This window comes from Marmota flaviventris, chromosome 11 (assembly GCF_047511675.1).
Source record: "Marmota flaviventris isolate mMarFla1 chromosome 11, mMarFla1.hap1, whole genome shotgun sequence".
NCBI lineage: Eukaryota > Metazoa > Chordata > Mammalia > Rodentia > Sciuridae > Marmota > Marmota flaviventris.
In genome coordinates, this window is record NC_092508.1 from 118864425 (window position 1) to 118879151 (window position 14727).

The 14727-nt window shown below is 41.0% G+C and overlaps 1 pseudogene; it reads left to right on the forward strand.

Moving 5' to 3' along the window:
• Positions 1 to 5402: 5402 nt before the first annotated feature.
• The window catches only part of LOC139707682 (ubiquitin carboxyl-terminal hydrolase 31-like), a 76020-nt pseudogene continuing 66695 nt past the window's right edge, over positions 5403 to 14727 (forward strand).

The window sequence follows — 14727 nt, forward strand, 5'->3', positions numbered from 1 at the left end:
AAGAAGTCACAAAGGCAAGGCTTCCAAAAAGCAGCCAAAAGTTCACGTGAAGCCAGGCCCATTGGGATCTAAAATGTGAGGTCCATGTGTGTTTTGGCTCTCAACTATGGCTGACAAGGCTTTCACAAAAAATCATATGATTCCCAGTTCTGTGGAGAAAGCCACCCTGGGCCTAAATCTCAGTTTCCAAGGGCACCTCTCATGCTTGGCCTTCCCAAATCCCAACACAATTCATGGCAATACTTCTCTGAGGTCAGTTCCAGAACTCAGTCTCTAATGGGAATCACACCAGACATCAAGCTGAGGTTGGCCCACTCATCTCTTCCAACCACCACAAAAATGATCACAATTCCAACAAAAAACACTCCCAAAAGTCCCTCATCTTCTTCCATATAAACACTCATCATAACATTCTGGCTGGAGGTTTCCATATGGGAAGCAGTCCTCGATGGTGTCCAAAGTAAGCTCCCATGCCCTCATTTGCCTAAAGCCATGGTGGGCTAGACACCCTTCTTGAGAACCATAATAGATAAAATGAGCCTGCAGTTAATACTGCTCTGCTTCTCAAATTAGATGCCTACTGACTGCTGGGGGTAGATTCTTTATGTGTACTGGAGTCATAGAATAAACCAACCACCTCTGTGCTAGCTACTGCAGGGCTTGGAACAAACCGTTTGACCCAAAGGATTCCTATTCTCACTTCAAGGAGGTCAGGAGTCTTACAAGAGGAAGGCAAGAGACTTCTTCCAAAATTACTGCTTTTATTTTGTCATTTTAGTTTTGCATGGACACATGGCATCTTTATTTAGTTTCATGAGGTGCTGAGAATCTAAGCCACAGCCTCACACATGACCAAGAGGCTGATTAAGACATATCCCCTTACAGAACACTTTACCTAAAAGCCACAGATGAGGCCTCTTCATTTCCGATTGAAACTGTTTTCTTGAGGATTCATAAAGGGGTGGCCTGAGACAAAGACCTTCCTGACATTCAGGAAAACAGATCAATAGGTAAGAAAAAAGCCTGGGGACAGACTTTTCCACAAGATGAACACTATGGCACTGACAGCTCCTGATCATGCTACTTGGGTTGCTATATAGTCAAGCAGGGTTTCTCCACTGAGAGCCTTACCAGTCACAATGATTTCTGAGTTTTCTGAGATGCTTGGAATTCCATTCAGCAATCCAGTGCATGGCTATGTCACAGAGCTTGGAGGTGATACATATCTTGGACACAAACCACAAGCCCCTTCTGAAGAGTGGCCAAAATTCAGAAAGAATACAGAAACTTAGGAACATAGTAGGTGTTGCTTATCTGCAAGGCAAACAGCAATCCATTCATATATTCACCAGGAGGAGTTCTGGGAAGCTTTCATTTAGACAGGCACATCCACTGATGCATTTTTTTTTTACTGTCTACTACCACACACACAGTGGGATACATTGACATAGAAACACTCACCTTTAACAAAAGGACTCACTAGTAAATTCACTGTTTACTATTGAATACCAAACAAACTGTATTTCCTCTGTATTCTCAGAACATGAGACAAAACCAGAAATTCAAACACACACCCACAAAGACACACATACACCACTCTGGAGTTAGTCTGCATCAATCCATAGTGTCCTCTGACTAGTGGGAGACAGTATGTTCCCCAAGAGTGGCCTGTCCTGTGTTAGCTCTGGTCTTCTTGGCCAAATCTGTGAAGTTGTCAGGAGCCAGCAATGAGCCAGTACCTTCCTTCTTAGGAAAGGCCCCTCTTCAGAGCTTTCCTGGTATTTGGTCATCCCCACATCAGTAGGTGCCAAGAAAGAATGACTCTGTCCTTGGTAAATCCAAACAAGTGAGCCCACAGGGATGGGACTGGCTCTGGGTGCCTCGCTACATGGATCCCAAGTAGAGAGTTCTATCACCAAGGAAGTGAGGTGAGGTCACTTCCTTCAAGGAAATAAATGAGGTCACTGCCTTGACAACCACTTTGTTTTAACAGTGGTTTTCAAGAGTCCCATGAGATGGAGGCTGCCCCATCCTCCTGTGACATTTTCACAAGTTATAAAAGTATATATACCATTAGCACCTGGGATCAGCTATTCCCACAGGCCTGGTTTGGTCCATATTGCCTTCATTGAGAAGAGAGAGGCTGATTCAGGCACATCCCTTCATCCTGACTGGGTTAATTGCCATGGAAGATGACTTTACACCTCTCAGGTCCTACATAGCTGCCTACATCCTCTCCAGGGATCATTTTTACATCTACCTTTGAGGTTCTCAACAGGTGTAGGATCTTGTACATACCTGTATTGCAAGATCAACTCTGTACTTGCTCTTACATGAAATTAGATTGAGGAAGCAGAGTATGTTTAGGGTTAATATCATGTTCAATTTGGGTTAGGAGTCATTCTGCTGGATGAGAATACTGGTATTGAGAAACTGAGATTTTTATCAGAATGTATAGGTGAAATGTAAGTACAAAAATAGAAAACTAGGTAAGATCTGAAGCACAGAAAGGCATTGGGCCCTTGATTTGGATACATAGTTTTGAATTCACTTCTGCACAGATATATCATATAAATCAATATACAATGGCATAGGATCTGGTAGTTTGGATTATTGAATATAGAAGAGAACATCCATTGAAATAGGGATAGTAGTGTTAGCATTGCAGTGTAGGTTTAGGATGAAGAGTGAGTTTAGCATTTGGAAAAAAATTTCTTTTGCAATAGGGTTTCTGTTAGAGAATGAATGTAAATATCAGCACACAGGAAGAGTCAGCCACAAGAATGGACTTGGGAAACTGTAGGAAAATAGATATCAATCAATATAGACGTTAGGCGATCGGGAAAAGTATAAAGTGAGTGATAGGATTAGGGATATATTCAACAGGGGGGAGGTTGAATATATAATCTTAGGAAGAAACAAATATATAGTCACCATTAGGATTGAAATTTGAAAGCATTAGACAACATAGATATGGATGTTTTTAGTAATCCATGCTGTCATTAAAATTAAATCATTAAATCATTAAAATTCTTTGGTAGAATCATAAGACTGGATTCCCCCTATAGTACATATTCTTCATCTCATTTTTGAATTTCCCTGTGAAATGTTCCAGTGTCCATTCATTGTATTCAAGATAAAACTCAAAGAATTTATCTTGTTCTGAAAAGGTTTTCTGAGCATATTCCTTGACATGAACTGAATCGTCCATTACCACTAGTGGACACCAGTGCTGAATTAGATAAGCTGGCTTCACAGGCTCTGACCTGGAGCACCCAGGCCTTAGACAATTTTGTTTGACTGCTGGGCTGGTTTCATCCTTTTTCTTCTATGTCTGCCTCTCAAAATTGACTCTTCATTTGTGACCAAATTCAAAATCCATCTTCTTGAATTGGCTTTGTAAAACTACAGAGGCAAAAGGAGCTTCCCCCTTTCTTCCCTCCTGCTAGCAGAGTGCTAGAAACTCTGCTAAACAAATACATCCATTCAAGCCCCAAGTGCTTTGGGGATTTTACCTCTTAAGGCACAGGATGATTGTTGGCTCCTATTAAATGTTCACAAACTATTTGTTGAATGACAGGTTAATATGTTTGAAATTATGTTCTCTTTCCCCAAACTGACACTGCTGACAGGTCCCATCTTCTCACGTAATCACAAAACAGGTCCCCATCAGGGCATAAAGCCTGAAGTCTTTCCTCCCCTACACTGTTGTCATAATGATCTCTCTGAAACAGAAATCTGGATGTGCCATGCCATTTTAAAAATTGCCATCATCCCTCCCTCATTTAAAGGCTGAATTCCATAGGCTTCATGTGACTTCTAAGGTCTCATGATTTTCTCTTTTTTCTGCAGCCAATTATCTGCAACTTGGAATTATGTGCTTCCCATCAACATCAGGGAGTTGCTTCTTACACAAGTGCCCCAAAGTCCTGCATCATTCAAAAGTTTCATTATTTAATAAAATTTCTTCCCTGTGAATAAATCTAAACTGTATAGATGTCATGGCATTCTGGAACAGTGAGATTCACCTTGGAGGAACACATTTCACTCCACATGCCTCTGCCCAGAAGCTCTGTTATTAGTTCATAGCAGACATTTTCTTAAATCTACAGAAGAACATGTGATAGTGGATTGGTGAATTTCTTCCTTTTATTTTATTACATTCAAATCCTGTTTCAAAGTTTGAGATTTGGAAACATTACCCCAGACATTTGCCTGAGCCCTAGTAGCACTATTTAATAAAGATTTTAGTTATGTTTTTATAGTGTACAGGAAATTTGTAGAGTCGTGATTATGATTCATATGCCCCACCAAAATTCATGTTGAAATTTAATACCCATTGTGGGTTATTAAAAAGATAGAAATTTAATCCTTGTATGGGATTCGGGAGGTAATTAAGATTAAATGAGGTAATAGGAGTAGAATTGTAACAAATGGGACTCTGCTTTTAACAAAAAAGAGGCAGAGAAACCTGAAATGGTACATTCTGCCTCATCCTGTGATGCCCTACACCACTTTTAGAATCTACAAAAAGGCTCCAACAAAACGAATAACTTTTCCATTTGATTCCCAAAACCATGAGCTGGGAAAAAAAAAAAAAAAAAAAAAAACTTTACTCTTTTGATAAATTACTTTGTCTGTGGTATTCAGTAATAGCAACAGAAAATGGACTAAGATAATTATGCACACTAAAATTATAGAAAAAAAAATTCAACAAATGCATTCACAGAAGTTTGAAGATAAACTTTGAAAAAGGAAAGGAGAAATTTCTCTGAATCAGCTAAAGTGGTAACATGAAATTGTAGAAACTGTTAACAAGGTTAAAGTTAATAATCTTTTACATTTAGGAAATTTTTCACCTTTCAGTTTCTATACATAAAGTAATAATTTATTAATACCTCTTAAACTTTGTTACTTTAAGTCTGCATGTCTGGATTTATAGAAAATAAAATGGCATTGTGTTTATATTTTCCTAGTACTTCTTGCCGTGACGTTGTTCCCTACTGCCTGGGGTTCATCTCAAACATCCCACTATGCCACATGTCATCCACATTTCCTGATTCCTCTGTCACTCAGCAGGTTTTCTCCTCCATGCTGGGTCCGTTATTTGTTCTTGTGTAATGTGTCCCCATGCATAGCTTTGCCATTAGATTCACACCCACCCTACAGTGAGGATCATTTACTCCTTCTTGCTCTCTCCATGGTGAATGCAGTGTGTGGACATATGGATTCAGATAACACTGTTCCATAATGGAGGTCGCATGATACAAGTGTGTTAGTCAGATTTTCCTAACTGTGGAAAACCCTGAAATAGCATTGCTTGCTGGCTTGGGGCCACTGGGGTGTGTGGGGCGCAGAGCCTCAGAGCCAGTGAGGGCAGAGGGCGAGATGCGCTGGAGGCCATGGCGGGTCCCGGTGGGCAGGTGGGCGTGGTGAGGAGTGTCAGTGGCTGCCACCATGCCCAAGGTATGTGTGCTCCGGAGGGCCGGTGGTGGCAGGAGGGAATGAGAAGTGCTCCCTCAGCAAGGGGTGTTCTGGAGTGGCCGGCGGTCGCGCCCTCCTCGCCCTCTTTGGCGCATTTGGTGGGCAGCTTCCAAGCTGCGTCCTCAAGATGCTGTCCATGCTCTGGCACCTTTGCTCCCAGGGCAAAGCCCGGACCACAGCGGCCTTCACAGCTGCTTCCGGCCAGGGCCCACAACTCGCCCGCCAGCCCGCCTGCACCAGGAGCCAGTGCCCGGAGTGAGGGGGCCGCAACCACACAACGCCTGCTCTGAACGCTGTGCTGCAACGCCTCAGCAGCACCGAGCTCTTCCCAACCACCTGGGCTAGGCCAGTACCGGGCGGTGCAGACTGAGCCCTACCGGACGTGCGCAAAGGGGCCACGACGAGGTCACAGAGCAGCTGGAGCACCGGGTACACCCCTAGAGTACACCCCGCAGCACAGCCTTGATGTCAAGAGTACTAGGTCAAAGAACGCACTGCAGGATTGGGAAATCCGAGCATGATGCCCAGGAGTCTCTGCTGTGGCTTTTGTACCTAGTTCACGATGACCTCAATCCTTCTGTAAATCAGAGTGGCCATCCTCCTCTGAAGCCTCCATCAGAGACTGATGTCATACCCTAGGGACCATCTTTTCCTGAGTGTAGCACTTTTGTACAAGAACTTTTTCAAGCCCAGTGCAGATCTTCTTTGACATGTACTCATTGTCAGAAACAGAGCAACACTTTAGATCTTTTCCTCTGCATTTCTTTGCCAATTTTTCTAACCCACATAAGACCTCTCCATTTCACTGTAGTGTATCAAGGGAAATGTCCTCATTACATGAGGATTGCTGTGGCTGTGCCTCTGTTTGGGACTGTTGCCAGACTTCAGGAAGCAATATCTATGAAAACAAAGATCCCCACTGATCAGATTGTGTTGACAATCTATGATGGATTCCACCTTTCCTTTTGTGTTACAGATGACATGGAGACAGGCCATGAAAGTGAAGGCATTTTTGCTTTGAGACTCCAGAAATATTTTGACCTGAAGGAATTCTCAAATAGGAATTCACTTAAACAACAATCTCAACCACTTGAAGTTTGGCTTGGATCATCAGACTGTCTTCCTGCACATAAACAGCAGCAAAGCAGGGGAAATTGGACCTGCCCACCACCAGAGCAGGCAGTGACAAGATTGTCCTGCTGGTGTGTAACTGAGCCTGCATTGGGCAGCACAGGAAGACTGTCTTTTATGCTGCATTTAGAGAAGATGATAGCATGGGACCTTCTGCAGAAGAAAATTTTGGAGAAGATGAAGTATTTCCTGTTTGCACTCAAGTGTGTCCATTCAGTTTGCATGTGGTCAGTTTTGTGGGAATTACATACTTGCTGCCCCAGGAGGAACAGCCCCTGTGCCACCCAACAGTAGAAAGAGCATTAAAACCTTGTGGACCAGGTGTCACTGCTCATGTGAAGTTAGTGGTAGGATGGGACAAGGAGACAAAAATTTCTTATTTGTACACACTGAAGATGAGTATATCCCAGATGCAGAAAGTGTCTGCCTGCAGAGGGAGCGGCATCAAACCTCAAACCTGCACTTTATCCCAGTGTTTCCAACTGTAAGCCAAAGAGGAATGACTGGCCCCAGATGATGCCTGGTGTTGCCCACACTGCAAGCAGCTGCAGAAGGGGAGCATCACACGGAGCCTGTGCACTCTGCCTGATGTGCTATACACCTCAAGAGCTTTCGAAAGGAAGGAGACAGAAATGTGAAACTTCAGAACATGGTCAAGTTCCCCTTGACTGGCCTGGACATGACTCTTCATGTGGTCAAGAGAAGCCAGAGCAGCTGGAGTTTGCTATCCCATTGGTCCCCATGGAGGCAGCCCTATGGACTCAGGAGGGACCCTGAGGACAACATCTATGACCTGTATGCTGTGTGCAATCACCATGGCACCATGTAAGGGGGGCACTACCCAGCATACTGGAAGAACTCCATGGATGGCCTCTGATATTGACAGTGGCTTCAATGACAGCGATGTGCAGCAGCTCTTGGAGAACAAGGTGTGCACACAGACAGCCTATATAATCTTCTACCAAAGCAGACAGCCATCCCATTATGGTTGGCTAACAGCTCAGTAGCCGGCTCCACAAGTTCTTCCCTGTGCAAGCACTGGGTGAGCCAGCTTCCAGGGAGCAAGCAAGCAGGTGTGACTTCAGCGGCCTCCTCCAGAGGCACCTCCCTGCCTCGCTCTTCAAGTCCATGGAAATGACCGGGGAAAGGAGTGAACATGATGGTGGCTTTTCAAGTGAGCCATTTTTGAGGAGTGTCCAGTGGCAAAGCTTATCCTCCAGATCATCTGTGACCAGCCCCTTGGCTGTTAATGAAAATTGTGTGACACCTTCTTGGTACCTGTCTGTGAAGCTGCAGATGTGCTCCAATTCTCCTTCCCACTTCTCAGGTTGAAGCCAGATTTAAAGATAGGTAGTTAGTGTAGTTAGGTAAATCGGGTCTAATATTGAGTAAAATTGAAAATGAAGGCCAAGTAGAGAATGGAGCCACAGAAAGCAGAGCAGCACTTGGGAAATTGAAATGTTAATGTTCCCAAGGCCCAGATCCCATCCCAAGGAAATGTTAATGAAGCAGCTCCAAGCAAACAGGGAGATGCTAATCCAAAAGTCCTTCCTGGCCAGATTACTCCTTTGGCCCACCTGCTCCCCACCCTTTGGGCCTTCCCACCTACAATCCATCACTGAAAGGTAATAGAACAAAGGACAGGAATGCTGACAGAAATGCGGGAAAGCTGAATGAAGACCTTAGTTATAAAAGACGGAAGACCTCCCCTCTTCCATGGATTCCACCTCTTGGGTCTCCTTCTTCCTCTGGGAGAAGTCTTTTCTGCTGTCCTTATTTAAGCTTCTACTTTCCACTCTAAACTTGCCTCAGCGTGCTTCTCTGGTGTTATACTTCAGCATTGGGGAAGCAAGGACTCATCACCAGTAAACAGCGGTAACAAGGGGACTCTCCAATTCATAGCTCTGCCTCCACCTTAGAGAAGATCCGGGAGGCAGTGGATGACAAGGTCTCCATCTCTTGCCTTGGCAGCTTGAGGAACCTTTCCAGCAGTTATCAGGAAACAAGTGATAGTCGCAGTTGACAAGAGCACAAGGCTGTGAGCTGAGTCCACCTGGCTGTCAAGGAGGGCGTGTTTAGAGATGAGTCAGATACCCAAAAATTGAACTCCAGTGTTCAATTTTAGATACACAGAGCAAAAACTTAGCCCAAGGGGATCACTTACCACCTGTCTCCAATGCATTTGATAACAATAACCAGATTGCTTACATGGATCATAGTGATCTCATGGACTGCTCTCCAGTCAAAGAAGTGAAACCCCCAGGCCACCCAGGCTTACTCAAAAATAGAACCAGAGAGCACAACCAAGAGGTCTCCCAGCTCCAAAGGCATTTCTGAGCCAGGTCAAAGCTTGCAAAGGGGAGAGCATCTTTGGCAAGCCAAGAATCATCTCTTTCAAGTACATCCCCTTTTTCTCCTGTTCCTTCCAAAGTTTCTCTAAAGCCTTCTTGCTCTTGAAGCAAAGCAGGTTCTTCCAGGGCCCATGGAAGGCATTCATGCCCTGCTTCTACCCAGCCTAAAAAGAAGTTATCCCCCCAGTCCCATGATTCCTCATCATCTCCCTCACCACAGAAGCAGAAGTCAGCTTCTGCCCTCGATTACACTGTCTCCTCTACATCTGCCAAAAAAGCCTCATGCTCTGCCAGCAGGGGCCCCTTCCCTTCTGGGAAGAACAGGACTTCAGAGTGAACCGTGAGTAGGGAGGGCTCCAGACAAAGCCTGGGTTCCCACAGAGCCAGTGTCACCTCCATCTCCAAACCCAGCTCCTCTTGGGTGAGCCAGGCCAGAGCCGGGGAGGGCAGAGGTGAAGGCAAACATGTACAGAGCTCCTCTGTGGCCACCCTGCACCCTGCCCCCCCAGCCCAAGTGTGCAGTCTGGTCTGAATAGGGACAGCAAGTCTGAGGATAGGGGGCTGTCCTCCTTCAAGTCAGCCTTGAGATACAGGAGACTAGGCGGTCGATGGACCTTGGCAAGACAACCTTGCTGTCTAAAAAGACACGTGGGAGCCCTGTCAAGTCGGACAGTAAGAGTGCCAGGGATGACAATGCTGAAAAAGGCCACCAGCCTCCGGGCCCCCAGCAGCCAAATGCACATGCAGTTGGAAAGGAGCAGCTTGTCTCCAAGGACCCTGCCCCCACTGAACATTCTCTGCTCTCTGCTCACAAGGCCATGTCTTCCCAGCTATATTCCGGACTTTCCCATCTCCCAGCAGCAAGCAGCCTGATGAGGAAGCCTCCAAAAAGTTTCCTTCTAGCACGCAGACCTCTGCATGGACTTCTCAGAAACCTCAAGGTCGTTTCTGCAGCCTAAGTGTTCTGTCTGTAAAGATGTTTATTTATTTAGCAGCCCTCCTCTCCCACCAAAGCCCTCTATGCATTTGTTTTGTTACTTTTTGGTTATGTGCCTGATTGCGTGTGCATGCATGTGTGCGTGCGTGAGTGTATGTTTGTATACAAGAAGAAGTAAGTTGTAAATTGTTAAAAGAGTCACCTTATCCTGCCATTGAACCAAGTAACAGCCATAGACAAAACATTGATACCAGGCTAACTGGAGTCATTATAGACAATGCCTGGACAGTCCCTTTACCAATTGTATATATTTCTTTCTAAAGAACTCTAATGGCTCTCACTGGACACTAGGGTCTTGAAACCTGTGAACCAGTTAAGCTATCATTAGTGTTTGGAAGGGTGGATTATTTGACTTGGGTTTCATCTGAGCAGCATTTGTCCACACTGTGGATTGTCGAGTAGCACCAGGAGCACTAAAAACTGGGACAATAACATATTAAACAAACCGAGGGAAAAACTGTTGCTTTCAGCACTTGCACTCCGTTTACCAGTCTTTGTAAAGGGAAATATTTTATCACTAATGTTTCTCAGGTATTTACACTCAGCTAGTCCAGGATGGATGTGTATCAGTAAATGGATTAAAGAGAAAAAAACCTGAAATAAATCAATTTAGAGGAGAAAATTTTCAATGTGGTTCATGGTTTCAAAGTTGACAGACCATGGTCAGTTGGTGCTGTGGCTTTTGGGTCTATGATGAAGCACAGAACGTCATGATATGGAAGACATCAGGAAGCAAAGCTGTTCATGGCAGCTGGGGAAGCAGAGAGAGGAAGAGGAGCCGTCAGGCTCCTAATATTTCCTTTAAGGGCGTGCTCCAAATAACCTGACTTTCTCCCACTAGGCCCCACCTCCTAAAGGTTCCACCATATCCCAATAGCACCACTGGCTGGAGACCTGTGGACATTCAAGATCCAAAATATAGTAACGGGTATTTTGTACTTAAATATTTGCTAACTCTAGAGGTGGAGATCATGGAGAAGAGGAACTGGTACCCTAGGTCTATAACGAAAAGCTTTGTACATAACTATGCCCAATGTATGTCAAAAAAGTGCAATTTGCCTTATGCAAAAAAGACCTCTTCATTTATGTCATACTTCTTTTAACTCCCAGGTTACATATCTTTGGGCTAACGTATTCAACCAGAAGAAAGTGGATTTTTTTTTTATGCTAGATTAGTTAAGAACTGATATAATTAGAATGTAAAGATATTTTTATTTGGGGTTCAGTTGTTTCAAGTTAGATGGCTTGCCCAGGAAAACAATGCAGGAGATTTTGTCCTCCACTTCACCCCAATTGTATGGAAAAAAATATTATTTTTTAAATTAAAAGTTGAACCCACAGGCAATCTACAGCAGGTATTGAAAAGTCATGATGAGACACCAAATTGCAGTTGTTTTTTTGTGGTTTTTTGTATCATTGATTACTGTGGAATTTGATTTGAATGTTTGAAATATAAAAAACAATATTTAAAAATAAACATAAAATATTCTTTTGTATTTTAAGGTAATTTGAAGGCTCATAGCCTGAGGTCATAATACACAGTATAATTACCTCATATTTTTTAGCAGAATATATGGAGGATGAATCAGAAGATTTCTGAAATTGTGTATTTTTGTGGCTGGAAAGTCTTGAAAGGTACATCATTGTTATTAATGGAAAAGACTGACTAAAAACAGCAATGTTCTGTAAGTTGTATGTAAGTGAACAAATCCTTTATTAACCAAAAATGCCCTGTGAAACCAGGGATGGCTGAAATACATTATACCGAGACTCTGGAAATCTCAGTTCTATTTTTTACCTTTAACTAGTAACTTTTTCTAGCTCAATAAATCTCTCTCTATTTTTTTCTTGCTTTTCAAACCAGAGGAGCAATACTTCTTTTTTTTTAACTTTCTGGATTGTTCTTCAATTTGACTGAAATAAAACATGCAGAAATCTTTCGGAATGTATTGCAAAGCATACAAATGGAAGTGAATAATCTTTGATAACTTTGACACTCTATTTCTTTCAAATGCTGTTCTAGCTCAAAGCGGGTAATTTATCTTTCTTCAATTACCTTTGGTTATATGTCCATTATCTCCCTACCATTCGGAAGCCACACTTCATCCATTATTGGTCTCTTGTTTAAGTCTTTAAAAGTTTTTATTTGTATATTGTTGTGTGTTGATCCAATTGATTTTTATTCTCATTTAGTGTAGTTTCATGTATAATTAAACTGTTATAAATGTGTCCATATTGGAGAGTGTACAATGTCCCCAGACCTTGTTCTTAGCCATATATTATTGTAAACTCAGTTCTTCATGAATTATATGTAATATTAATAAAATTGTGAATGATATTCAATATGATTTTTGTATGGATTCCATGTATAAGAATCCCTATTGTAGCTGGTAAGACAACATTTAATCATAAGAAACTTAATCTTTACATACAACCTTATCAGTTTACCTCTTATTAATTGGTCCACAGAAAATAAGACTATGAAACATAGCTCACTAATTATTTTGTCATAAGTATAAGACCTCACTCAACCTTGACTCCAGATCCATTTCTCAGATTCCTGCCCTGAAATAACACTACCTATAAAATAACAGTGATGTCAGAAATTTACTAATGTACGTGAAAACACTGATCATTGATCTCATTCAGAGAAAAATGAAATGTCTCCAATGAGGCTGATGTCTAGAAGGCTATTATGCACACACAAGAAAGATAAAGCTCTTCTCTCATGCAAGAGCTAACTTTAAGTTTGTGGAAATTCAGTCTATTCAAATCACTAGGAAATGTTAAAATGTTAAAAAATTAAAATGTTAAAATTTGTAATTCAAGATATGAAAATCTGGGGCTTATTTTCTTTATCTATGTCTTTCTTATAACTCATAATTTCACCATAAATACATACAGAAAAAAAATATAATGATCTGGCTTATGCAAATTATATTCCACTTTAAGTTTTATTAAAATGTGTAAAATAATTAAGAGATGCTACAGTATTATTTACTCAGTAGTATGTTTTACTGTTACATAAAACATTTAGTCAAGTGGAACAATGTGATGTCTGTTATTTAACAACAGGATGAAATACATGAGTGTTAACATATAAACAAATATTCAGTTATAAGGACATATTGAATACATAACGTAAATATAGGTAAAAACAATGCACTATAAATTGGGAATGATGGTCCATGCTTGTAATCCAAGCAAATTGAGAAACTGAGGAGTTTCAGAACTTTAAATTCAGCCTCAGCAACTTAGTGTGGTTTCAAGCAACTTAGCAAGACAGTCTCAAAATTTGAAAAAGTGGGGAGAGGGCTTAAGAATGTGGCTCAGTGTTTAAAAATCCCTAAATATAAACTGAAATACAAAAAAAAAATACAGTTTAAAATGTTACAATTCAGTGTTAAACATCAAAAAAATAGATTTCATATAATTCTTTTCTCCAGTATTCAAAAATGAAAATCATAATTTTTTGATTTAGAAAACAAAAATTATATGCTTTCAAAGATGAGATTTCTGCACTATGCATATATGATATTTATGACTGATATTTCTACCAAATAACTTGATAATGCTTAAAAAATTTAAGCAAAAGTTAAAGACAACTACTTATTTTCTATATTTAAATGAGTAATGTCTTTTACTGACCCTCATATACATCAAGGTGTAATGTAAAATAATGACTTTACTATACTCTCACATTTGTCAAAGTGTTTATTATAAATGTTTCACTTTTATATAAGGCATACATTTTGGACAAAATCTGTTCAATGTTCACTACTGGTATGAGTTTTCAGATGTTCAATGAATTCAAAATTTGAATAAGTTTTCAAAATATTATTTAACTTTTTAGGGTTTCTGGGCACAATGAATTCTCCAAAAATCAGTAGTTTTTAATAATCATATGGTTATGAAATATTTTTTTCCATTTGTATTTTCTCTAACCAGTATGTATCCACAGGTGCTGAGTATTGGTGAATAAATTTTGGAGGCATTGTCACATTGTCAATTTTCACATTTCAAAACTTTGTCTCTTCTATGGTTATTGTGGTGAGGATTAAATGTTGACTCTTTCTTAGAGGAATGGTTTGATGGTATCATTTGTAAATCTTCTCTCCAGTGTGTTTTCTCTGATGTCTAGTAATGTATGATATATAATTGAAAATATTTCTACATTCTCTACATTTATGTCTTCTTTCCAGAATAAATAGCTTAGTGGTGAAAAAGAATTGATTTCTTATTAAAAGCTTTGCTACATTGTTTTCATTAGTAGGGGTTCTTTTCTGTATAAATTCTGTTGTTAATGAGGTTTAGTTTTTCTTTAAAAGTATTATCACTTTATTTATATTCCACATTCACCAGGGTGTCTTCTGCTGTGCTGAATAAAGTTTTATTTTTTATTAAATGTTTTGCCACTTATTCACATTTGTAGGGCTATTCTGCAGTGTGAGTTCTGATGTGGTGAATAAGGCCTGATTTATGGCTAAAAGCTTTGCCACATTCCTTATATTTATAGGGCTTTTCTCCAGTGTGAATTCTGTTGTGGCAAATAAGGGTTGATAATTGAGTAAAAACTTAGTCACATACTTTGCATTTGTGAGGCTTCACTACAGTGTGATTCTGCTGTGCAAATAAGGTGTGACTTTCGAATGAAAGCTTTGAAACATTCTTTACAATTGTAGGGATTCTCTCCAGTGTGAGTTCTTCTGTGGCAAATAAGATCTATTTTTTTGACTGAAAGCTATTCCACATTCTTTACATTTG